This window comes from Lutjanus erythropterus, chromosome 6 (genome assembly GCF_056507025.1).
Source record: "Lutjanus erythropterus isolate fLutEry1 chromosome 6, fLutEry1.hap2, whole genome shotgun sequence".
In the NCBI taxonomy this organism is placed as follows: Eukaryota; Metazoa; Chordata; class Actinopteri; order Lutjaniformes; family Lutjanidae; genus Lutjanus; species Lutjanus erythropterus.
The window spans coordinates 37,834,324-37,862,160 of NC_139322.1; the positions used below are offsets into that span (position 1 = coordinate 37,834,324).

The 27,837-nt window shown below is 40.6% G+C and overlaps 1 protein-coding gene across 3 annotated transcripts in view; it reads left to right on the plus strand.

Annotated features, from left to right (window-relative positions):
* The first annotated feature begins 317 nt into the window (after nt 1-317).
* Nucleotides 318-27,837, plus strand: part of LOC146325687 (protein FAM110A) — a 33,962-nt gene continuing 6,442 nt past the window's right edge. Inside the window, exons 1-2 of one of the 3 annotated variants that reach the window (XM_084721824.1) lie at nt 318-447; nt 16,695-16,765. The gene's annotated coding sequence lies outside the window, so the exon portion shown is untranslated. The other 2 variants (XM_084721823.1, XM_084721822.1) reach the window with 2 other exon arrangements.

The following is a 27,837-nucleotide window of genomic DNA, read 5'->3' on the forward strand; positions in this document are numbered from 1 at the left end:
GCAAGCGGCGTCCTCCAAAACTGTAAATGGCCCAGGCTGACCAATGAGGGAAACCACGACCGTACCAAAGTGGGATTCAATTTAGGGGTGCGCTACATGTCTCTTATAAATAAACTGTAATGTGAAAGAAATTCAGCGTATCACATTTACGCTGTCGACGGTTACTCAAACGCAATAATTCAGTATTGTTTGATAAGCTTTAATGCTCTTCATAAGTGTAACGACACATCCCAGCTGTTTGCCACAGTGTGGTTGGAGTTGATTAATGGTATGAACCGCGCCAACCTTGAAAGTTTCTTCTGTGAAAGTGGACACTGTGACTCGTTAAAACCGACGTTTGCTTCTATCAAAGAAACTAAAACGCTTCCTCGGCTTCTATCGGGAAATAACCGCGTGGACACATCTTATGAGACTATTAAACACACCGTCACCGAGCTGTAGACACGGGTGAGTAGGTCTTTTATTGATGAAAGTGTCGCAATATGAGATGTGTCTCACCTGTGTGAACTGTGAAAAGCGTTTTTGTTGTAACTGAGCAAAATGGACGTCAGTTTAAGACGAATGAAAAGAAAAAAACGAAAGCAGGGTTTGAATTGAATTCACCTCGCGGTTCTCTGCAGTGGGTTTACTAAATATTTCTTTGCAAATAGTGGAGGGATGCCAGAGTAGTTCGTTTCTTCAGTGGTGGAGTGTAACCAAGAAGTACATTTACTCAAGTATAATACTTTATTTAAATTTTCTGCAACTTTCTACTTCTACTCCATAGAGGCAAATATTCTACTTTTTACTCCTTTACATTTTTCTGAGAGCTCTAGTGACTTTTCAGGTTACAATTTTTAATACCCTTCCTGTCCAGTGAAAAACATTTTCTGCATTTATTTTGAATGTTTGTGATAAACTGAAGGATTAAAGGTCCATTTCAAGATATAGGGAGATGTATGACAGAAATGGAATGTAATATTTTTAAGTATGTTTTCATTCGTGTATCTGTATATTCGTGTCCCTGAATTGCTGTGTTTTTGTTACCTTAAAATGAGACCTTTATATCTACTGATGGTATGGGTCCTCCTCCATGAAGTCGCCAGATCACCTTGTTACACAATCTTGTTTCTACAGTAGCCCAGAACTGACAAACCAAACAGTACACCTTTATTTTGAAATCTCATGGCATAAATGTAACTGATAGTGTTAAAAGGACATCTGATATCAATCACAGACCCCTGAACTGAATCAAATCAAAATCACATTTTGGCAAACTTTGTGATATTGAGAAATACTGTATTGTTGTCCAAAGAATCGATACAATTTCATATTGTGATGAAACTTTTGATTTAAAAACCTCTTTGATAAGCCATTTCTTCTCACCATGATAAAGTTGACTTTTTAGATATGTGGTTCTCACAGGACATGCTTTGCTGTAGCTTAAACCACCTGACAGTATATAAAGTAGTTAACATGAGCTCAACAGTCTTGAGTAAAATGCAAGATACAGCAGCAGTAACATTAATGCAAAAATCTCTTATTTAGTGAAACAGTGACCATTTAACTACACAATGACTGCTTTTACTTTAAATACAATATGCAGATAATACTTTTTTACGTAAGTAGAATTTTGAACGCATTACTTAACTTACTTACTTACGTGAAGTGTAGTGCTTTCATGGTGTGGTAATTGTACTTTTTCTTGACTAAAGGATCTGAATAATTATTCCACCACTAGTTTCATTTGACACTGTTAAGATGGCTTTTAAAGGCAATATTCTAGGATGCAAAACATATACAGTATAGGCCTTATATCTTTGTTTCATTGTTCCAAGGCGTACAGCATGACTATTAAAAGGCTGCTGTTGTAGTAGTGACTCAAACATTCTCTTAAATGTCCATATCACATTTAGCCTGCAGTGGGTCTGTAATCACTGTGAGCCCACCTCAGATCCCCTGTAATCTGTTGCACAGAGAGGTGATGTTGGGAAGGCCCGGGTTAGCTGGGTGCTGTGATTCCCAGAAGATTGTAAAGGGATGTGAGGTAACATGATGCCCGTTGCGTAAAAAGAGGAAGTCCACTTGAGCATAAGAGGATATGAGTCTAGTCTGGTTTAAAGGTCACACAGAGCTTCACACTGTCTGGCGGTTGATGCATTTACACCCAGGTTTTCACCAGGGGAAGGAGGGCAGTTCTTTTTTTTCTCTGTCAGATGAGGAAGTTGAGGCCTGAATTGTGCTGCTAATGAATCAGATGTCCCTTCCTGTATTAGTCTGGTGGCCTTTTCTTTGAATCAACAGGTTTAGTGCAGAGTAAGCTTAAAAATTATGAATCCTGAGCTGATGACTACACAGGCTGAGGTTTTTTTTTTTTTTGTTTTTTTTTTGTGGGTGATAAAATCTTGAATCCTGTCGGAAAGTTCAGCGTTCTCTCAAACATCTGCCTCAGCTCATCTGCCAAAATTAGCCTAAAGGGTAACTTTAGACCCTATTTTCCCATGTTTCTGTGTTCAAGTTTCTAATGGGGACAGCGATCTTTGAGTGTTGTAGGAAAGCAGCTAGCAGAAGCATAACTTAATGATCATAACATCGACAAAATCTCTCCAGGCAACTGTGCGCCATAAAAGTCCATCCACTAAAAGAGCTTGTTTTGCCACTGACAGGTTCAGATTGTTATTCAAGTCTCTAATAACATTATGGAAAGGAGTAAGACCTTTGTTGTTCAGCCGGAAACAGCTGTTTAAATGCTCTCACCAACCTCACCAGACTCCCTTTACTGACAGCCATTTTATCATTGTAAAACACACTTACTTCAGACTCAACAGAAACATAATAAAACTCCCAAAACTGTCTTGGCTTGTCTTTCCGCTGGTTTGGTTAAAAAAAAAAAAGATCCTTTATGCACTGTGTTAGATTTGAAAATATTCTGGCTCTACACACAGCTTGTCAGATGTCCAACCTCCCTCTCGCTCCTCTCCTGATATTTTCACATCTAAATCTCTGAATTAAAGGGTTTATTTTGACCAAAAAAACAGAGTCTGTGGTTGTTGGAACAGTGGAAAGTTGAACCAAGACAGTTTTGGTGAGTTTTATTTTGTTTATGTTGAGTTTGAATGAAGATGACGATGATAAAATGTGACTGTTTCTGTAAATAAAGTCTGGTGAGTTTGGTCAGAACAATAAAACAGCTGTTTTTGGTTAAACAACAGGGATCTAACTCTTTAGAAATCTCTCTTTTTGTAAGGATTTTTTTCATAATGTTGTCAGACACTTGGAATAACAATCTGAGCGTGTCAGTGGCAAAAACAAGGGATGGATTTCGATGCTGCATAGCTGTCCATAAGGATTACATTGCAGCCTGTTTTGCCAGCTGACGGCGACAGTGCTCTCCCTCAATACTGGACCAGTTTCACAAACTGTTGTCCCACATCAAGGGCGGAAATTACAGGGGGACAGGGAGGTCCGGACCCCCCATTTCTGAGGAAAACAGACAGGCTTTCAACATATCACTGTAAACATATCTATATAATTTCACATAATTTATAATGCGCTTGAAGCACTTGTGGTAATTATGGAACAAAAACAATGTGTTTTTAAGTTTAGAAAGATTCCCTCCCCCCCCTTCTTAGGCTACACAGTGATTTGGTCTTCTGGCTGCCATTGTCACATGCATGAGCCCTCTGTACAAGATGAGTGTCTGTGGAGGAAACTCCGCAGATGTGTGGAGGCTGACCTCCAGTTTGTTGCGACTTTGCACAGATTAACATAAAGCAAACTGTATTTGTTCGCCCCATTACCTCGCAATTCAATCTTGCTGCTATATTCCCACAGGTCAGCCATGTCTTCTAATTAGGGGTGGGGGAAATTTCCGATTCTTAGATGCATCGCGATTCGGACGTGGACGAATCTGAATCAATTCACAAACGTCCAAATTTCGATTATTTAAATCTGTTGATTAAAGTAATATAGAAGGTTCTAAATAATGCAGAACTAAGAAGCGCGGTACGCGTCATCGCTGGGACACTTTGGGATGCACACCTGGAGCAGACACGCCAACATGCGCACAGAGGAAAACAAACAAGGCTGACCGCCAGCCACCTCGCCGTGAGATCCGAACAGCTCCTTCTAATTTAAAAGCAGATGTGTGGAAACACTTCGGCTTCTACAACGTCGACGGTGGAAGCAAACTGGATATATATGTAAGCTGTGTTGTGCTAAAATAAAATACTTTGGCAACACAACAAACATGACAAGCCATGTAACTCGATTCCACCCAACGGAGGAGTCGGGGAGATGGCAGGCTGTTGTTGCTGTGGCCACTAGTGGCTAGTGTGGGAACTTTCCAGTTTACACACATTTCCAATAGTTTAATAAAATATAATGGAAATGAATTCAGCTCTTGTTTCTTATTACAAATGCACTGTTTTTAAAAATTGCAAGTGAATGCTCATTCAGTGAGACAAAAAGAAATGTGTGTTGTGAAAAAGTGCATCAATATACATAAATTAAAGATGCATCAATAATTGTTTTATAATCGAATTGTAGCCCCTGAATCGTAATCGTAATAATAATATATCACTTTTGGTGTCCCTTTCAGGGATTGTTCTTGAGAACTTTTTCTGTTTATTGTTCCCCTCAACAGTGAAATGGAATATATAGGCCCTTGTCCCCCATTAGTCGATTAGACACAAAACATGGGGAGAATAGGGTCCTGTTTTTTTTTTTTTTTTTTTTTTTTTTTTATCCAGAATCACCTTTCAATAACCAGTCAAACTGCCATTCACTTGACCATGCCTCCTTTGAGTGGAAGACATTCTGATGAGCCACTGGGTCAACCTGTCACCTTAATATAAAACAGAACCCGTGAGAAAAGCCTTAATAGTTGGCTCATACTCACAAAAGACCTGCAAAGGCTGTTAACCTTGAGCAACAGAAACAAACTCGGCACCTTGTAGCACCTTGTAATTTCCATTCTTAATCATTCCCAGGCGAGGAATGTGCATCCTGCAGTTTAGTCAGTCTAATCAAAAGTCAGTGTGGGGTCTTTTTACAGGCCCCTCTGTAAGCAAGCCTTCGTCTTGGGCAAAACAGGAAAAACAGTCAGCTGGAAGTTTGACTCTGTCTTATGTCTAAATGGGTAAAGCATACTGCTTTACAAAACATAGCAGTTCGTGACCGAGTGCATATAGTAATGGTGCAGAACTGCCTACTGTTATTCACATTTATCTCTTAAAGAATCTGCAGAGACTTTGTTTCCTTCATTTAGACACGGGGAAACATCAAATGGGATGAAGAGTACGGGGTTGGTGATGTCTGGAAAAAGGCTTATGGGGGTTTAAACTGAAGACGGAGGCCCACCACAACCCACTAGAGTCCTGCGCACGGGATGTGGTATCAAAGCAGGAGATGGGCTCCTCCTTATGTAATGCACTTGGAAGATGTTGGCTGATTATACTCTGTAACAGAGCCTTTTGTCTAATTCAGGAGCTTAGATCAGCAGCTTTGCACTGCTGGAGGGCAAAATCATTTTAAACTCCTGCTTAAACACTTGTGATTAATATTAGAGTGAAACAGGAATCTAAATGGAACAGAGACTTCAGAAATGTCATCTTTTCATTTTGCATTACTTGAAACTGAGTAGACTCTTCACTGATTGGCACTCATGCAAGTAATAGATGTCTAAAAAAAGAGTCCTTTCCTACGCTGGAACATTTAATCACGACTGTTACATCAGCCTGCTGCTGTAATGGCATGCATAATAGAGTAACTAACCACTGTTTCAAATGCTGCTGATGCTCTGTTTTCTCTCAGCTCTTCCAGAATGTCTATATGACAGAAAGCCTGTAATTAGCTGCGAAATATCATATTTTTCCTACCAAACCTACATACCATCCATCACATTGAATAGCTAGTAAATGATAGTGTGGCCTCAGCTAGAAAATGCTCCCATTGTGGCCTATAGTATTACAGCCAACATCATTGTTGCAGAACAACGTAGGAAAATGTTTAGTTTTTCTTTGCAGACTGGCCATTCTTAGAATTTACACATCTAAATGCATGTGTTTGAGAAGAGGCTATAATGAGAGCTGATTTGGGAGTCTTCCCAGGATGAGCACATGGAGAGTTTGGTTTGTTGTTGTGTTTAGAAGGTGCCGCAGTCAAGTCCCACACCGCCCTTGTTCCAGAAATGAGTATTATTCATCATGCCACAGAGACTGAGTCTGAAGCTGCGTGGCTTCAGTTCTCACACTTACTGTCTGGCTGCTGTCAAAGTGTTGCTGACTGTGCCAAGTCTTGCTCGTCTTTTACTGTTCGCCTCTTCCTGTGTCTCTTTGTCTCCGTTTGGCTGTCATCCATCCTGTGGTGCTTACCTGTATTTTGCCTTTTATTGCTGCACTGACATCATAGCTGTGTGTGTGGCTTATCTGCACGACCATGAGATGATGAGGTCATTTTATGTTGCCATCATTTTTTTCGCACCAGCCAGGCCAAATAATCTGCTCCAGTTGGCCAGAGTACACAACACAACCACACACATCCACACACAGAGCCTCAGTTACAGTCTGGCATTATGCAACCCTGTTCCAAGCGCTCATTTGGTGTGACTGAAACTGATTCTGTATGCATTCTTGTAAGAAGTATTACATGTATTGATTCAGATATCATGGGCACGATATAAGAGGCACATATGCACTCATGACGGATAGTGGAAGAAGGACTGAGATATTTAACTTTTTTGAAAATTAAGAAAATAGTGAAAAATGTTGACAAATATCTAGTTTTGCCCACAACCGAAAGATACTCAGTTTACTGCCGTAGAGAAGTAAAGAAACTGTAAAATATTAACATTTAAGAAATTTGAATCAGTTTTGAGTTTTTTATTAAAGTTGCTCAAACCAATTAATCAATTATCAAAAGTTGATGATTAATTTAATAATCGATTAATCATTGCAGCTCTAATATTTTATAGATCAGACCACCAACTGATAAATCGAGAAAGTAACTGAGATTAACTGAGATTAATTACAAAGTGACTTGCTTGATAACTATATTAATATTGGCCTCCGATGAAGTTGGAAGTTTCTTTGTTTCACTTGTCTGTAATTCCTGACCGGCACATTTTTCATATTGCATTTCATTTTTTGTTGACCACTAGGTGGTTTTTGCATGGTGTAATTTACGGCTACACAATTAATTGAAATGTTATCGAAATCATGTTTTTTCTGCAATTTTTCAAATTACTGGAGGTGCAATACTTATATTTAATATATTTCCATCAAAAAAATGTCAAAAATCTTAAATGGATGAATGTCATGAGGCAGAGATGTCCTGTCCTACAAATCAGATTCAGCAGACTTAAAAAAAAAACATCTTAATTCACCAGTCATTTTAACATGTTCTTCAATCCAAATAAAAATAATGATGTAAAAAAAAGCATTACCTCTAGTATCACAAATCATATCACCATTGCAATATCAGTCAAAATAATCACAAATATATATTTTTTTTAAATTGTAAAATCTTAAGGATGAAGATGTGTGAGTGCAGTTTGTGTTCTTGCTTCACAGTCAGGTTAAGTCCTCTCTGGCCCATTTATCCTAGACAGTAGGAGTCATGTGGCTGGAGTTCCCCTCAGCCATTGGCCCCTTGGGTGCTCCCAGTTTGGGCGAGTGTCCCCCCTCAGGAATGAGGTCAGTGTGACTCCTTGTCCTGGCAAGCTGTGTCTCTGTTTGTCCTGCACCCTGGAGGTCAGCAGCTCAGGACTCACATGCAGATCCCTCGCATGCAAACTGCTCGTCTTGTGTGACTGAGTGAAATTACGAGCCGATCAACGTTTTGCTCAGTGAGAGGTCACGTAGAGACAACGACCTTGCATGATGTTGGTGTCCTGCAGTAGTCCTGGCCTTTTTGTGTTCAGTGCTGTTAGCAGCTGAAATGTTCTTCACATGTAGAAAACATAATTGTGCTTTTTTAAAAGGCTGACTTTGAAGTGCATCAGTTTTGCACTGACCTACTTAAACAGGATTTCAGTTGTCTGTGTCTGCCAGGTGAAGGAGCACAAGTGGTGTTTCTGGTTGCTGCTAATAATATGCCAACATCCCAAACACAGATTGAGTGATAAATTATAATTGGGTCACATTCAGAGATTGGGAACCAGACATGGAAGACGAGTCACCGATGACTACACTAACAAGATCTGGTTTGATGAGTTTTCGTCTTTGATTCGTCACAAACCATGTGCTCATCAGTTTGCCCTCATGAAATCCCCGCACACCCACACCATGTGAAATAGGAAAAGCATTTTGCTTGTGTGAGTGAATACAAGCGGGTGCGTTTGTTCATGTATTTTTGGAGTATCTCCCTTCACTATCTGCCCCACCTTTCTAAGACAAACGGCAGCACATGACAACCTTTCTTTCATCACTCACCCTTTTTCTTTTTTTTTCCTTTCCCACAAGGCCATGCTTCCTCACCGCACGTGAGAGACACACTGCCCTTTGGCTGCTGTCTGCACCTCTGGCTGTTTTGAGGTCGCTGTTTAGCAACATGGCTCTCGTTAACCATTATTTACCCTGCCCCCTCCACACTGAGCCCACTGACCTACTAAACAGAGAGCTCAAACAAACAGCTTTTAACATGTTTGTGTGTTGCTGCTGTGTCACTACCTTTCTGTGGGCAAACTGCTTGCTGAGTTGCACTTGAGGCATCACGGTCTAAATGAACTGACAGGAGACGTTGAAGGTGTGGTTATCAATTGTGGTGCTGAAGCATAGTTTCATTTTGTTTATTTTAATTGATGGTTTAGTTGAATAACTGTTGAGTAATTACTTGGTCTAGTTTAAGTGCTGCTTTTCTTGTAAATGAAATATCTCCATTGTTGTTCAGAGAAAACAAGCAATTTGAAAGTGTCCTTAGGCAGTGGGAATAGTGATTGGCACTAATCATCATTTTCTTGCACTAAATTCATTGAGAAAATAAAAAGTCAGAATAATAAATATTGAAAAAACATTTTTCCCAGCCAAGAACAGCAGGCTCTCCTCTAAAAACCCTTATCAACAAATATTTAAACTCCTGGTTCAAACAGGTGAATATTGTTTCTTTTGCATCCAAGTGTGTCCAATTACTTACAAAGAAAGAAGGTACTTGCAAATTTCCCACATCTATCATGTAAGTAACATGCATCATCACTTTTTAACTGCCATAATAATCAGATGTCTGACTTACACTTTCACTTTGCGTCATGATTCTCTTCCTCACGAACTCCCTGATCGGGTGTAATGTTAATTAAGAGGTTTCGTTTTTCTAAAATGAGCAATAGGAGGTTGAAATGTTCTGCCACTGTTTGTGAAATGTGTCAGTGAAAACAATGGCTTCAATGCAGAGTTCATCTTCCCTGTAACAGGGCCACATTTTGCTGGTTGTGAAATGTGTAAATTAAAGAAAAGGCTTTTATATTGTATTTCTGTTCAACTACACTGCAAGAAGGACCCAAACTGTAAATGAAAACAAAAGCTATTAACTTAAACTGTAAATTAACATGTTAGCCTTTATGTTGCATTTATTTTAATGTTATGTTGTGATCTCCAGCCACTGTAGCAACAGCTGGAAATCATTCACAGCATAGCATTTACACTGTATATTTAGAGACATTAACAATTGATCGATAGAAAATTTCCCTTCAAAATAGAAAATGTTGAACTTCATAAAGTATTGAATTCATAACATTAAGTATGGGCTGGGTCTGCTGTTTGGTCTGGATGCAGACCCTGATCTGGACTTTGAGAAGTCTTCTTCCAGCACAAGCAGATACATCAGGGGAATAACTTCCTCTGTAGAAACTGTATGGTGAGTCTGTACCAGCTGATGAATCTCTGTTCTTATTATATATTTATTATCATATCATATCTAACCCTAATGCAGAGTGAAGTCATATATCATATCGGTAGTGTCCTTCACTGTGCCAGGAGTATCTGTAAGGGTAGTTCAAGGTAACATGTCCCTCAAAGGATTGACAGGGGTATCAGGTTCATTCAAAGAGCTGGGAGGGACACGGACGTCACTGCTCTCTCTGAAACTTTAACACACCTTATTTGCATTGAATACAGAGTTGTCCCTGTTGCAGGGCAGAATGGTTTGTTTACTGGGTTTAAAGAAGGGGTCAGGGGCTTTGAAACAGGTCACATGCTGCCCTAAAGAAATCTAAGTGTTTAAACAAGCCCAAAATATTTGTTCTGTCTGTTTGCAGCACGTTTGCGAGTATGTGAAAGTCAACACACATTGAATGTCAGTGTTAACCGGCAGGCCCGATAAGAACGCTCTCTAGAAATTTGAATTTCAATGGCCATCCATTATCATCCATGAAATAATCCTATTTACATGACCAAATTCATGACATGAATTGCAAATTTGAGAAGTAAAGTGTCAGGACTAAAGGCACATGCACCGTCATTACAAAGGTGCCTTCTGGGAAGTTAACAATATTGTCCTTGCTGAGCTGAGAGTGATTTTTTTCTCAGGAGATTTATTCCAGTTTGGTATCTTCACCCACTGAGGATGCCGGGTGACAGAGACGGGGCCTGCTTAGGCATGCCAGTGTGTAATGTGAGCAGTAATGTGAGATGTCAGCCTGGTGAGTCCCTGCATTCGTGGAATTTGTGTGTGCGTGTTCATATGCACCGAGTGACACAGAGCTTATGATTTTGGTATGAGAGAAAGTAACTTTACCCGCCCTCGCCCTGTTTCAGTCGTTGCTATAAAAAGACATTTCTAGCTGATCAATCAGACAAAAGAACTGTGAATAGAGCTAACAGTTTGTGTATTTAGTAAACATTCAGTGGGTGACAGTATAGACTCATCAATGTGTGTGTAAGTGAGTGTGTGTGCACGTCTGTGTATCATGGATCACAGAGTATTTGGCCAAATGATAAGGCACCACACACTCACTAATACTCTTAATCCCCCTGCCTCCTCTGTGTCTCCAAGCGAAGGTGTGCGTTCTCATGGAGGTGCATTACTGCTGCTGGAGGGCCAGGTGGGATGCTCGCAGGGTATTATGTTGAAAAAAAATTTCCCCTGGCAAGATCATGTAGCTTTTGAAAGACATGAGAAAGACTGATAGGAGAGGAGGAAGAAAGTTGAAGAGAGGAATGAGTAGGATGGGATACCATTCTCATTTGAACCAGTAGAGCCACAGTACCTGCAGAGACCCTTCCCAGGGCAAGTAAACTCTGTTCGGACAAGCCTTATGCAGTTTTCTGATTGCGCAAGTGAAAAATAAATGTGATGTCTTTATCTGTTTTCCTGTGTTTTTACTATGTTGCTGGCTGCTCTGGTCCCACAGCCACTGTGCAGTGAAATGATGCACAACCATCTTGAACAGTTCTTAACAGTTCTGTTATATAAATGTAGATTATTTCCCCTGCTGCTTCAGAATTTTGTGAAATGTCATGAAGTCGCAATCATACGACTCTGCAGAGCCGTCTGCTGCACTGAACTCAAAGCTAACTAGTTAGCAGCTTGAGTCATTGCTAGCTCCGCAGCTCCAGTTGCAGCTCCGAGACCTCCGGTTTAAGGCTGTTTTAATTGTCAGTAGCATGACTTGTAGCTTCTAACTAGCTAATTCACTTTCAAAACAAACCCCTCTGAACATCCGTTATATACACAGGTTACGCACAAAGCCACCTTTCTTAAAGGGGAAGGCTCAGCTGGTAACACACAGGTGCAGTTTGGCTGTGGGTGGGATAACCTGAGGTGGAAGCATTCAGGTCCATTACTGAAGCAAAAGCACTAATACCACTCCCACTGTGAAAATACTTCATCACAAGTAAAAGTTTCATTCTAACCTAAATCTTGCTAAGGTAAAAGTATGCAAATATATATTTGTCCATATCCCTTTTGTTTTTAATGGGCCTACATTTTCCCTTTCAGACAAGTGCATTTAAATGTCAGGCAAGTAAAACATTTGTGTCCGACAGGTGGTTGAAAAAGTTTTATGTCTTGAACTGGAAGACCTAACCTCGAATTCGTTACCAGCATCCAACAGAACCTTTTTCAGTACTACTTTCTTTAATAACAAAAGTGTAATTTCAGTTTTAAAAAACATAAGTCCAAACTTATCAATTTGAACACTGTTATTTATTTAGAACATTTTACATGTTAATATGACAAAAAATAAACCTACCTGCCAAACCTGTCCCTATAACCTCCAGCCATTCAGTCTTTCACCAGTGTACAGTGTTATGGAGGAAGCAGAACATTGTTGTTCTTGTTATCAGTACCACAGTGTTTACATAAAGATATATTTTCCTTGCACTATGCAACTCACATGCTATTTGATTTCATACTAAGGTTTCAGAAAGTAAAAAAAATCAAATATGTTGGTGAGGATTTTTAGATGTCAACCAGTGGCTGAGTGTTGGCTAACGCTAGCAAAAATGCTAAGCCAAGATCAACCAAGACAGTGAACAGTTATCGCCAACAACAACTTGGTATCGAAAGTACTGTGGCTATTAAGGAGTGATCTGTGGTCATACAAGACCTCAGTTCGGTTCAGTCTCCCTGAAATTTAGCTGACAGCAAAACCAGGCAGTGTTCAGCGATTCTTAATGTACCAGGACTGTGCAGGTTGTTGGTCAAAAAAAGGAAACAAAAAATATATCCTGTTGTGTGTGCCTTTTTTTGCTGTGGTATAGAGTATTGTTTTGTTATGCTAGTACAAAGTACCACTTTCGGCTCACCGTTGCCCTAACTTACTGCAACAATTACTTGATTGATTAATTAGTTGACTGAAAGAAAATTAGCTGCCAACTTTTTTTGGTAATCAACTCATTTTTCTACCAAAGTGTCAAAACGTGCTGGTTCCAGCTTCTTAGATATAAGGATTTTCCATTTCTCTGACGAGTCTTAGATTTTGGACTGTTGGTTGGACAAAAGAAGCAAACTGAAGATGTCAGTTTAGGCTCTGGGAAATTGTGATGAACATTTTTCTCATTTTTCGCATTACTCTCTTGCTGTCAGGTACCAAAATTTGGCACAGATTGATTTAACATGAATTGGTACTCTTTAGTACATAATTTGGTTGGTAATGTGGTCTTTTAAAAATACTGAGTTTGGTGCACATCCCTAGGAATGACAAAGAAAAAAGTACGTTTTGCCAAAGGAGAGAAGAGGAAAGGTAGAAAAGATGTATGAAAAGAGGAAGAAAACACAGAGAGGTGAAAAACAGCCGGGCTCAGTCCTCAGAAGAAGTGATGGAAAGGTGGGAAGGAAGGAAAGGATGGGAGGACAGTGTGATTGACGGTGTTAACTGAGGTAGAGAAGGTGTTTAAATTTGTTGACCCAGCTGAAGTATTTATTGTCCTATCCCATCGAGCCCTGCTGTGTTTTTGACTTCAGAGCTGCCGTTTGCTTTCCCTTCACACTGAGCAGTCTGAGTGGAAGTCCGCTCCCCGCTGCTGCCTCCGGAGAATCACTGACCACTGCATGTGTGCGTTTGATTTTTAGACCGTGGGTGTGAGCGCCTGAATCTGTGTGTCGGGATTGTATACATGTATTTTAGTGCGTGCGCGCCACAGGGAGGTGCACCCCGCCCTGCTGACTCCTTTAAATAAGCACCGCTGTGTATGTTTGGACTGTGAGGAGCGAGGGCAGCTCGGCCACGGTGTGCAGGGTTACTGAAATAAACTCCTCTTAGTAAAGGATACAAGTGCATCTACTGATTTGTTTTTGTATTAATTGGACACAAACCTTTATATACAAACTCACAGGAATAGTCTTGATGTAATCTAGTTGTTAAAGCTTCTCCTGAACCACTGTTTTGTAGGCCCTAATGACAGGATCCTTGACTACACCTCCTTCATAATGACATGCATTTTTTTTTATTGCCAGCTGTCTGTTATTCCACCTCCCCTCCCTCACTTTCTTATTTACTAGAATACATAGTTTGTTATCTCAGAAGAATCTGTTGGAAATGAACAGGCTAATATTAGCTGTAATAACTTGGTGGCTGCTGTAAATGTTTTCTAAGGTAATATGTGCAGTCTTATTCATGGGGAGTAATGTTAAACTGTACATCAAGTATTTTTAAATGACACAACCCTTTCAAACATGAACTTTATTACATAAATAGATTGGCAATTTAATGTGTGAGTCGCATGTATGAATGAACCCCCAAAGTCATATTTCTGATGAGATGGGAGTCTTTCTAATTGGACTTGGTAACATTTCCTTCAGGGCTGGGAACAAATGGTGAGGTGAAAATCTGGATGTCATTTAGGGGGGGAGATGCAATATCATTTAAAGATGGGTATAATTTTCATTTTTATGGTGTTGTGCTCATTTGTAAGGGAGCCGTTAAATGGAAATGCATGAGCAGCACACTCAAAACCGATAGCGATGCTGTTACGCCACACATTTGATACATCATGCCTGTTTTTGGCTGCGCCCACGGTGCACACAGATGGATAAATTTCAACTTTTTCAAATGCAGCAATCACATCGCAGGTCATGTGACAAGAATGAAGCAATCAGCTCCACAGGAGCTGCTTCTTCTTCTCTATCTAAAGACTTCACAACATCCTGTTGAAAGGTCAGCCAAACTGAAGGTGGAAGATTATATTCATTCAGGGATACCTGGGGCTATATGACCTGTCGAGGTTTTCCTGTTTTGACACTGTAAGAAGGAACAATGTCTGTTAATATCAGCTCAGAACTTTGGATAACTGGTGAGCATGATGATACGCTGTTGTTATGTAGTTGCACTGGTTAACGGGTGTGCTAGCTAGCCTATCATCATGCTTACCAGTGTATATCAGGGTATCCCTGACCAAATATAATCGACTGATTGCTTTAATGGCAGGTGCGATTGTAGTGTAACATCGAGCACCTTGGATAAAAAGATGATAGTGGCACAGCTGGCATTTCAGATGCAACATCTAAACAGGCCCTAAAGAATGGAGAAAATCAGGCTAAAGGTAGAAGTTTAAACTCTGCTATACTTTCTCACCTCCACACAGTTGACCAATAGCAACATGAAGTGGGTTTTAATTTTCGATTGTCATTTTAGAAAATTACAGAAATAGTCTGAAGCATTTTTCCCTAATTTCAACATCGAGTAGGTGTAGGTGATTTTTGAAGCTATTTCAACACCCAACAAGCAGTTCTGTTGAAGTGTACTGGCAGCTCAACACTTGAAAGTGGGCGGTCAGAAACTCAAAACAGCCTTACTTTAGAAAAATGCAATGAGCCGTGTCGGCGAGGACGTGAGGTTTCAGTTGAGATAAGAAAAGTTGATCCAGAAATTCCAGCCTGAGTTTAAAGTTTAAAAAGTATGATGAAAGGACCCCAGAACACTGCTCAGTAGTTTATAGTACTACAAGACAAGATTTTCTATCTTGTTATTACTGTGATTTTGTCTTTCATTTTGATAATCGTGAGGTAAACACTAGAAGTACAAAGTCTATGTTGTATTGCATTACAGCTAGTGTCCAGAATTAACTTGTCCACCAGCCAAATGTTGAATTTTATTTTTTATTTTTTTTGCGGGTGAGTGAAGCCCATCTACCAGCCACTAACACATATTTTACCAGCATTTGCCTGGTGCTAATTTTGGTGCCTGGTTACAGCAAAGGTTGAGCCAGGTTCAACTTTTTTTGTCAGACATGTTGTTTTTTCTCTGGGGCCCTCTGTGTTGGTATCCCTGTTACATCATCTCAGTGGTCCCATTGAAATGAATGAGAATGATGGGGGCTCTGTTTTGTTTTTGTTTTTTTCAAATAGTGCTGTTGTCTCTCTGAACATGGCCTTAGTGTTTGCATATGACTTCACGAAACTGTGTTATAGTATAGTTAAGTGTTATATTGGGATTATACCGAAACAGTCAAACAGTGTTTTTATACTTTCTTATTCTGCACACTGTAATGCTATATTGAGTCATATATCTGTAGGCTGCAACTAATGATGATCAATTAATCAATTTTTTGATCATTCTTTCAGTCTACAAAATGTTGCATAACAGTAACAAATGCTTGTATCATCAGCTCAAGATGACTTTTTCAAATGGCTTGTTTTGTCAGACCGTGAAGTCTAAAACCCAAAGATATTCAGATTTATTGTCATGGAAGACAAGGAGAAGCTGCTTAGCTACTTACAGAAGTTGAAACATGGAATTGTTTTGTATTTTTGCTTGAATAATTCAGGATTTATTGAGAGATATATTGTTATTTACACAGGTACAGTACAGATATGTTGGATTTTTTTTGTGTCTCTGAGTCGGGGAGAAAAAGGCAATTAACAAAAAATCAAATACACACCATAATAAAAAAAAGACACACCTATAAAAAATATGCAGTATGAAAAAAACATAAAAATACAAATTGCACCCTATGAATTGTACCATCATAAGGAAAAAGAGAATAAGCATGCTTGTGAACAGGTACTACGGATTATATAAATTACACCCTGAGTTATTTCACATGAAATGTTTCAATATGAATATAAATAATGACTATTAATTGTGTTCTTCATGATGATCACTGTAGATCAGCAGGGTTAAACAAATGTGTCATTGTTTCCATCTCCTGCATTACTGTCATATGTAGAGGAAATGACACTTAATAAGAAGTACAGTGTGATGAGAAAGTGTCAGGAAGATCATATGACTGTGAGGAAAAAGCTCACTCTTCGTGCTCTCCCAACTCTCTTCCTGCTTCTAGGCAGCGGGGGCGGAGTCTTCCCCGGCAGTGGGAGGAGAAGGAGAGAAACATATGAGCCTAAAGACGCTCAGGTTAGTGTTCATTTGGCTCGCACACACACAGGAGCATACCGGCACATTGGCGCTCGTGCCCGCTGAAAGTGGCAGCCGTGCAGACTCGGAGCTCCTACCTGCTTCCTTCAGTGCAACTCGCCACTCTGGAGCTGTGAAGTGACAGTTTTCTGGTTTTCCTGTTTAAGAGCGTTCTGGCTGACTTGTATAAAACATGTGAGTAAACTTTACCTTCTGTCCTCTTAGAGCGGATCACAGTGCCTGCAGTGTGTAGACATGGGGTTGTGTCTGTGTACTTAAAAAAGAAGGGAGGGCTTGTTGCTCTGACAGCAAATGAGGATGATGTATTACCTAAATTAGTTTTGTCTATATGTCTTTAATGAATTAAGCTGTTGCATTAAATCATTTTAGCTAATAATATCTTTAAAAAAGCATGTTAGCAAGAGGATCAGCAACAAGTCTTTCTTGTGAAAACCATACAGAGCAACTGAGATAATAGAGGCAGCTATTGTCTCTTTCTGTGTCCCTGCCATGCTTCCTTGTCCTTGAGACGGTCTGCCAAATCTAAAAATACTGGGCTTGATTATAACATTTGGCAGCTCTGCTCCAGGACTATTTTCATTCTCTCAGCCTCCCTCAGCTGTAACAGGGTGAGAAGCTGTACGGCAGGCTGGCAGAGTGGATGTATTGTACCTCAGATGAAGTTTGATGATGTTGACGTTTCATTTCAAGCAGAAAAGGAAAAGCATTTCAGAGCGTTATCGTGATATTCGGTTCATCTCAGACTGTGCTGATAAGGGTCAAGGATCTGACAAGGTTTTATGAGCTCGTCTGTCTCTTTTTTCTCTCTCAGATGCATGCCTTTACTTCTGCTTTACAGCCTGTATGGTGTGTATGAGAAGAAATACTGAGGGCCGATCACAAAACAAACAGAAAGTCAGTCTTTCATGGCTGCTCTTAAGACATTCAGCACCTCTCTCTGTCAGTAGAGAGGTAAACAGGGAATATAGAGGGTTAACAGTTGGAGAATGAGTCCTGTGTGTGTGTGTGTGTGTGTGTGTGTGTGTGTTTGTACATGAGTGCAACCAACACAGTGTGTGTGTGAGTGAGTAAAACACTCCCTGTATCCAAGCCAACAGTGAGGCCTAGCCATTGAGGCGACTCCACAGTGACCACTCTCCCTCCCACCAGAGTGTGTGTGTGTGTGTGTGTGGTGACTGAGGACAACAGTATGTGCTTGCGTCCACGCCTGCGTGTCTCTGGAATGTGTTCATCACCACGTTGAAGGGGGGGATATTTTCTCTCTCCTTGCTTCTTCTTCGCCTTGAGGCTCTACCATTGCGGCATACGTGTGTGTGTGTGTGTGTGTGTGTTTGTACGTACCTGACTGTTCAGGTATTCTGTATCTTTTAATATGCAGTTGGCATGTAATTGCATTAGTGTGTGTGTGTATGCACATGTCCCCAGGTGTGTGTGTTACCTAACAGATTTGATCCAGCTGAGATGCCTCCAGCCACTGATCCGAACACACACACACACTTAAAAATTACACTCCTGTCCCAGAAGATGCGCAGATCAGTTTCCATAATCAGCAGAAATTCTTTGCTGGATCGGAGTTGTTTCACCCTCTAGAGGCTCAGCAACGCCAGAATCTCTACAGGCAATGAAAATCTGATGAATTGTAATCCCAGGTGCTGGGTATCCAGAACAGGGAGAGAAATAATCACCAACATCCTACATCCCAACTAAACTTTTTTGTATATCTACCAAAGCCAAAACTGGAAGAAAAACAAAATACCAGTAAAAATATTTTTCAGCTGGCCACAAAACTGCATAAGACACAATGTCATTAAAACTTACAACACTGCTACTCATTGTGCTGTGATAAGAAACCCAATCTTTCTGCCACTTCTCTGAATTTTCTTTTTGGGTTGATCTAATCTAATCCACAGTTACTGACCATAATATGTTGCGTGCTGCCACTGAAGAGTTGATGCTGAACAAATGTCTTCAGTCAACTTATAGCTTGGTCACACTACATGACTTTCAAACTCGCCAGGTTGCTGAACTGTTGACACTACACAGCTTTCTGTCTTGTAATCATTAGTCTTGATCATTTGCGATATATTATGTTTTTCATGATAAAGAACAATGCATATCCTGATGGTGGCAATATTTCAATGTCACACTGCTACACATAGTGACAGTAATCAGGCTAGCGTAACAAGCGTAACATGGCTACCAGCTCCATGGTGGAGGAGATGGTTCCAAAAACAAAAGTGGCTTCAGCAGTGTGGAAGTGGTTTGGTTACAAGAGGTAAGAGGTACAACAAACCGCATTAATATGTGAAAAGTGACTATATTAACAAAATGGAATAACACAGCAAACTAATTTCGCACTCGTGAGCAAAAGCACCCTGTTGAGTGTGAGAAGAGACAAAAATCCTGTGAGTCCCAAACTGAACAGCTATTGTTGTTCTGAACCAAAAATAATTTCTGTATTTTATTCCAGAAAAAAAACATATTGGCCACCTCTGCTTTGCACACCACATGACTGATCAGTGACAGGGGGTCACATATTACAAGAGCTTTCATCTGAGAAATCCCCTACAATTCTGTCTGCTGTCCAAACTATGTTTTGTCACAAACACATGCAAGATATGACATTTCTGAAGCACTGGTCTGTAGCATGTTGCTGTTGTAGCTGCTGGAAGTGGAGCTATTTTTAACTACTTTGTAACTACTACTACTTTATAACTACTTTTCCCTAATTTTTCTATATTTGGGCTTCTCTGGATGCTCCGGTGCTCTTCTGTCTCTCCTTTTTGACTGCTCTCCTCCCCCAGCCCATGTCTGCTCCCCGAGCCATCCCTGACATGACAAGATATTAAATCTGCTTAATAACTTTCAGGCACCTGCAAGGCATCAGCAAGCTCTATTAACAATCCACACATTGTGATCAATCAACCGATTTGCCTCTGATGTTGGCAAAACTGATGGCAAGTGTAAAATCTGGGTTGACTTGCTGTACTGTGGGAACTTGGCTTTATGTGTTGTAGTGAGTTTGTAGTGAAGAAGATCTATTTCAGCAACCTGCCAACGGTGGTTGACCACATTTATTTTATTTGTCAACATAGATTTTTACTTGCATTTGCTGAGTGGCACATGCTAATTGTGCACCCTTCCAACATCTTATTAGATATATCTGAAACAGAACTGCCCTAAGCTGACCCTCTTAACCTCAAACAACACTTCAAGTGACCTGCTGTACTTGTGTTGTGAATCACTTTGTAAAAGTGTTTTTCTCTTAAAAATGTTGATTTATGGTGCTTAACTGAGGAGAGAAGGTGAGGTAGTTGGTAAACAAGTTTCAGCAATGCAACTGAATGGCAGGCTGTAAATTTTACAAACCAAGTCTCTGAGGGCAGGTTCACACCTAAAGGTGATGTTCCTGAAATCGAACCAATCCAAGAATGATTCGTTGTTTAAATTTTCCAGCTGGTTTGGCTCGTGTTCATAAAGGCAAAACTTGAACAATCCAGAAATGATAAACTCTTACACTGACCCTTAAATTACAGGGATTCTGTTAGAAGCTACAAAGAACTCAGAACTGAACACATAGACTCTTAAAAAAGAGTTAGCAACTGCTTTGCTCTGTTCATTGGTAAAGCACACAGGAAGCAAGGAAACAAGTGCACATGAATGAGGTAAATACAATATAGTTTCTTTTAGAGGGACATAAAGGTAGGGAAAACAGTGGACGTCTCGTGAGTCCAGGTTTGTCTCCTGGCAGTCAGTGTTTTGGTAGCAAATGTACTGCTAGCTCACCAGTCACCAAAAACAGAAGAGAAAACTTTTTTAACCAATGAAATTACACATGCAGTGGTAGGCTCCCTGTGATTGGTTTGAATGGTGTTAACAGCAGAAATGAAGTCTGAGACCATCCCTTCGAGGCGGGGCAGAGTGTGTTTGTTTGGTCTACATCAGTGGTCATGTTCAGGGTTCACGAGAACCAAAATGAACCACGCCAAGGGGGTAAACGCTCCAGGGTGCGGTTCAACCAGACTAAATGAAGTTGATGTGAACAAACTTTAAATGGCTACAAACTAACTGTGATGGAAGCGGAGAAGGGTGATAGAAACAGAGGGCAGCATGACGCTGGACAGCGGCTGACAGCTCTGTCAGCAGCTCAGGAGAGACACTCAGTGGTGCGCTGGGATTTTATGCCTCAACTGTGAGTGGGACACACACTTTCACTTCCTCTCACTGTATGGAAACGGGATGTTTTTACATCACAGTTCACGCAGAAAGGCGTCAAAACGTGAGATTCATGTAAAGTGTTCTGAGTCGGTTACATCCTTATTTGCAATGCATATTGAATTAGTTTTTTTCTCTTTAGTTCGTGTGGGCAAATGGCAGATGTTATAACGTGTTTGTCTTCGCTGGCGGCTTAGTTTTCCTGAGGGAAGACTTAGCCACCTGCTCTCCACTGATTACCTACTCAGTCAAAACTCTCTTCTCTGACATACGCACAGAAATCAGGATGCTGGCATTCACGGATGCACAGCTACACATATACACATATGACAGGATTTCATTTGGCCCCTCCTCATGCCACCCTTGGGTGTAATTGCGCATGGATGTGTGTGTTTCCTGGGGCCACAGACGCAGACAGTGATGGGCAGAGGTGGAGGAGGGGGTTTAAGGGGAGAACGGATGGAGGGAGTGGGGGGAGGGCCATACAAAGATGAAGCGAGATGCTATAATAACTGTCTGCTTATGGTTCAGTGGCTGTTTTTGCAGGCGACTAGACCCCAGTGCTTATAAGAGTTGCATAACCCTGCAGTCCAGACACTTCAGTCATGCATGTCAGACAAGTTCTCCACCCAGCCAGGAGCTGTTCTCTGTAGGAAAAGAGCAGCATGGTCAGAGCTGATAGCTGGACAGCAGAGCAGTGTGTGACAGAGGACATTAAGGGTTGAATCCCATGAGGTTTGGGATGCTGATGCTCTCCTCTCTGTCTTCATTAGGCGTCTTTGGAGCTCCAGAAATGAGCCCTGAAGGGGAGTGGCTGATAACCTTTTGAACTCTTCTTTTAAGCTTTTTATTGACTTACAAACTGAAGCTGGGGGGTCCCAGTGGGGTGAAGGGCTGGGGCTTGTGTTATTTATTCATAACATGATAGGTTTATACCTCGGTTGTGGCCTGTTTCTCATCAGGTTAGACTATCATTCAACCAAAACATATAAGGAAGATGCTTAACTGACTTCATTTGGCCTGAAGTGTCTCTGTAGCAGCTGTGATAAGAGTAGTTCAAAAATATGGAGATGTTAATGAAAGGTCTGTCAAGGTCTGTCTTCCTCTTGCATTTTCCTGTGTTTTCCCATTCGTGAGTCGACAGCACCATACTGTTCCAGGTTTTTTAATGATTAATTAGCAAATGAGCATGTTCACATACTAAACTAAGTAAGGCTGCAGCTAATGATTATTTCACAATCGATTAATCTGTTGATTATTGTATTGTTTGGTCATTTGATAAAATGTTCCCCAAAGCCCAAGTTGATGTCCTCAAATATCTTGATTTGTGTACAACCCTAAAATATTCAATTTCCTGTCAGAGGAGTAAAGACACCAGAAAATATTCACATTTTAGAAGCTAAAATCAGAGAATTTGGACTTTTTTTTTTTTAGTTAAGACTAAAAACCATTAGTTGATTGTTGACAGTTGTCAATTAATTTAATAGGCAATTAATAATCAATTGAGAGCGTGTTAGCATGCTGATGTTAGCATTTAGCTACATCCTTACAGAGCTGCTAGCATGGCTGTAGACTCTTAGGCTGGTTATAAATAGAAAATTAGACTAACTGTACTTGACACAGAAGACACTGAATTAAGGCTGCGTTGGTATGGATTTTTCTCTTACCGTGATGAAAAAGCAATGTATTCCTGTGGGGTGGCTGTTTACTGTGGCTGCATAAACAATTCTGTTTTACTGTTTTTTTATTGAATGATACTAAATGAATAGGGCAGTCCACAATGTGTATGGCGTGCAAGTGAGGGAGCGCAAACAGCAGACTTAGAGTGATGATGCAGAGGAAGCAGAGGAATAAAGTTTTGCAGTAAGTTGTCAGTCTGGCAGTAAATGTACAGCACACATTACAGTGTGTCAGTTATCCATTTTTCCATCTTGAAAACAGTTGTTGTTGTTAGCCATCCACTCGCAGCGCTGACAGCGCTGATCTCAAACCCAGTGGAATAACATGCGTAAAGTCAACCCTCCCTACGTGCTCGCAAGGCGGGGATGGAATACACAGTGTACACATTCTGTGTGTGTCTGTGTGTATGTTGTTATCAGGCCATGTTTCTCCACATTTAAAAAAAAAAAAAGAGGCTGATAGAGCAGGTGAAGACAACACCTTGCCAGGTGTGAAGAGGCTTTAGTGAAATCTATGCTCACGAGTCTCACTGGGGTTTTTTTGAGCAGTTTGGACAGTCACTGCTACAGCTTACCTCATTGTGTGGTTCCTCTGCAGTGGTTACACTGGTTTCATGGCAAAGAGGCAAGTCAGAGTGCCCAGAAATAGACGGTCACTGTAAACTGGGGACGACCTGCTGGTTACACAGTCAGGAGCAAACACTCCAGCTGCTGCGTTTGTTTGTTTTTCTGTCTTTCTCACGTTTCCTGTTGTGAATGCGTCATCGCTTCCTGCTCGTCCATCGAACCTGAGAAATCACTGCTGACTAACTCACGGAAACTACCCCCTCCTCTCTCACTGCTCGGGGTCAAGGTGACTTTTCCAAAGATCATTTATGATACTGAGATTATTCTCCGATTATTCTCAGTGGTTGAAGAATTTAAAGATTTTTTTAGTATCTAACTGCTGAATACCTTCCACTTCCACAGAGACAGATTTTGTTGTCTAATTTTTTTTTTATTCATTGAGTTTGCAAGATTTGTGCCAGGTGTGTCCTTCAGTGTCTCCATTTCAAGTTGGATGGGGGGGATTTCTGGTGACATCTCTTTAGGTGGGGTCTCTGTTGTTTTCTATGCAATCTGGGTTCAATGTCCGCTGGGACCAAGGCCACTGCGATATGACAAGCCAGCTGGCGTCACAGACGACACACACGTGAATGCATGTTGTTCCTGTCCCTCTGTGTTTGGACCTTCAGAGTGCTGCATCTTCCTGTTTTTTTTTGTCACAATTCAGGACGTTTTCTAGGAAGAAAAGTGTAAAAACTCAGTTTCTCTTTCCAGTCCTAACAAACCTATTTCCTGACGCGTTGCTGTTTGCTATTTATTCAGACACTCAGTATTTTGGTGCTAGAAAATATTGCAAATTGCTGCCAGTCTTGGGCTTTCCCTATAATTAGTCTTAAGCTGGCTGGTTGGTCGGTGGCCACAGTCAGCTGTGGTAAAAAGTTAGTCATGTCTTCCTCTCAGCTGGAGCTTCCCCTGCCAACCATTGCAACATTTCAGCTCGTATAATGCGCATACTTTTATCTTTCCTTCTATTCTTTTTGCCTCTTACTAATACATACTCACGTGCTCAAGCACCATGAAACACAATGTCCTTCTCACACACACACACACACACAGCAGATAACATAAGCCATATTATTACCCGCTCATATGGCGGTTGGAAAGGCGAAATGTAAGCGCAATCAGATTCACAACAACACAGTGGTTACAGCATAGTTTTTATGATAATCGAGCCGAGAAAGTTTCCATCGCGGAATAGAAATATCATTCCGTGGTCTGTCGCTGTGGTCGGCGCCTGCGGTGCGCTTGTCGCTTTTGGAGACATCAGCTGTTTGTGTAACTGCAGAACAGAACATGAATGGAAAGCAAAAGATGGAAAGTTAGAAAAAAAAGACAAGACGGAGAGGCGATGTTTTGTTTCCCTAGAAAGTTATTTCTCACTCTCACACAGAAGCGTGGACTCATGGTGTAGCTGGATCAATTCACACTTTGTTTGGTGGCAGACAGATGTATAACTGCCTCTTGCACACTCACTAGTCACATTGTAGAGATGTGTTTTAGCTGTCTGTCCTAAAACCAGCAGCTATTGTCACTTTTGTCCTCACTGTACAGGGTCAGACAGTATTTGCATGAAGTTGGCTGCTCTCAGTGCTGAGCTGTAAAAAGGAAAGTTAACTGGGTTGACATTTACATACTTTGAAAGCTGATCTCGATCTAGTTTGAGTTCATTTAAAAGGGGCATTTCACCCCAAAATCAAAAACTTTTTTTTCCCTCTGGCCTGTAGTGCTATTTATTTATCTAGATTTTTTGATGTGTGTTGCAGAGTTTTGGAGATATCAGCTGAGATGTGAATATAATGGGACTAAATGGCACTCGGCTGGTGGTGCTCAAAGCGAAATACGAAAGAATAATACAAAACCAGCGTCTCTTTCTAATAATCATGACCCACTATTTTCTTTCTGCAGGAGACTCTACCAGAATTACTTTATTTTATACTCATTTCGACCCATAATACCTGTAACTTTTAGTCCCAGGAACTACTTTTCAAAGAAATAGAGGGTTGCTGTCTGCATTTTTACCCCAGTCTAAAGGAAAATTAGTCCACTGATGTATGAAAAAGCAACGGCCGTCATTTTTGTGCACAACTATACCTAACTATATAAGGCTTATTATATAGTTGCATAACTGTTGGTCCATCTGTTCTGTAAAGTTCCTGTACTTTTGGGAACTACTACTCCTGAGCAAGGACTTTTAGGGGGGTTTAGAGTGGATTTAGAGTGGAAACATACTGAGTTCCTCCAAAGGTTCTCAGTCCGTCCCTGCAGTGGAAATATAGCTTTAACAGCATGTATTGGAGCTTTTCAGTCTCTTGTTCCAGATTTTGGAGACTTGCATTGACAGTAATTAATGTTCGTGGCTCAAACTCTTTCTCTCTCCATTCCTCCATCTCCGAAAGTATTCACGGCTAAACTGTTGGGTGCAATAAGGTAACAAAGACACTGGATCATGGGATTATAGTTATCAGCTGGAATGGGTTTATGTGGGTGTGACAGGGATCTGTGTGTGTGTGTGTGTGTGTGTGTGTTTGCGTGCTCGTGCATGGCTGTTAAAAGCTTGTGTTTTACAGTGTTGAACTGGAGAGATATCCCATGATTCCCTGAATAATCTCTACCACTTGGTATTTACATGATCTGTTCACCATAGTAGTCATGTTTGAGGTATGTGACAGAGGCAGGGATGGAGCCTTTAAAGGGCAAATTCACCACTTTTCATGTGGATGTCCACTCAGTGTTCATGGTAAATGTAGTCAATTGAAGAAATCAATACATGTGAAAATATCAGTAGCTGGTTCCAGTTTTTACTACAGTCTATTGTGTGTTTACTGTACTCCGGTCATGCAGACGTTTTCTCTGGCATGTTGTTGACAGACAACACCACGTGCATTTAACACACAAGTCTTTTTAAAGGTGTTGGTGCTCATTTAGTGGCTTTCTGTTTTCCTTTAACAGAAACTGAACAGTCCCTCTTTACTATAAGAAGTCAAATTTTCCTCTTACTTAGATGATTCTCTTTATTTTCCATTCAGTGTTTCCATAATAGTATTTTTTGTCCTCTTCTCTAAATGTGCTCCCGAGAGGTTTGCCTAAAGGCTTTCGGTGGCTTAGTGTTTGTGAATCATTATTTTCTGTGATGCAAATGTGTTTGTAATTTAAGCTCGACTATTTTAAACTCTTCTTTGGTGTGTCACATGGTTAAGATGAAAGAAAATTGTGCCTGTTTGTGCATATCTTTCAAGCTCTTGCAGTTCCTGAAAGCGTGTGTGTGTGTGTTTGTGTGTGTCTCTGAGTCCAAGTCTAAGCTGTCATGGTCGCTTTGACTCTTTCTTCCTGCTGCTGGTCTTCTGTTCAGGGATGAGAGAGACAGAAGGGGGGGATGTGTGGGGAAAACAGGGTCACATGTTGAGGGAGACAGGAGGCAGGAAGACGGCTATAAAAAGACTAATTAAAAATGTGTGGATAGATATGTTGGAGGTGGAGGTGAGGAGGAGGGAGAAACGGGTTCACTAGCTGGGTGTGATGTAACCCTCAGTGTAATGTTGTAAACGATAAGAAGCAGGGGAGGGTTGTTTTTCTGGGATTTGAGAGCTTGGAGAAAAGGGGAAAATAGAAGAACATTGTGTGTGTCAGCAGCGCTTTGAACTTTTAAAACTGAGAGGAATAATTGAAGTAATTGGATGCTAAGGTGTAAGAAAGAGAACACGGAAAAAACTTGTCTTTGTTTCTTAGAGTCGAGACAGATCCCATCCAGTATCAGTATCAGGTGCTGATACTGACGCAATTTCAAGCCCATAGCAAAAATGTTGTTGCACAAATAAATTACATAATTTATTCACTCAGTGTGTCGTAAGCAGGTTCATGTAGGAACTATTTTCTCTCTAGTAAAAACAAAGACATTCCAGTAGATTCTGTTGCAGAAAAAAAACATGAAACTGCAAGGTCTGTGGATTATCTTGAGTGACTGAGTCATGGTTTTTGGAAAGAGACACTGGTTTTGACTTTTTTAAATGTATTTTTTTGTTACTTCCGCTACAGGCCAAGTGCCAGGGCAGACATCTCTACGGCTGATATCTCCAAAATTCTGCAACTCACCAAAAAAATCTAGATAGATAAATAGCACTACAGGCCAGATTTTGGTTTGAACCGTCTCTTTAAACAGTTCTACAACAATATTAAATAGAGATGTAAGGTACAAGGTACAACAATACCATGATTAAGAAGTCCACAATATAATATTTATTTTTGTATACTTACATTATACCAGATGTTTTCAGCAATGATCAAACCCAGACTTCTTCACAATTTATTCAAGGTAACAGCGTGTTGCCAGCTGCTAGTTGCTACAACAGGGGACACAGATACGGATATGTCAGAGAGTGAGGAGGGAAACTGACGAATGTGACAAAACATTATGTGAATAAAATCACATACAATACCTTGTCCATGAACATGATTTCTGCCTGAGTCACATCAGATAGATTTTTATCAGCTGTGACGGTGGTTAAACAATGAAGACAGAAACTTCCATGATTCCCCACTACGCCAGGATGTCAC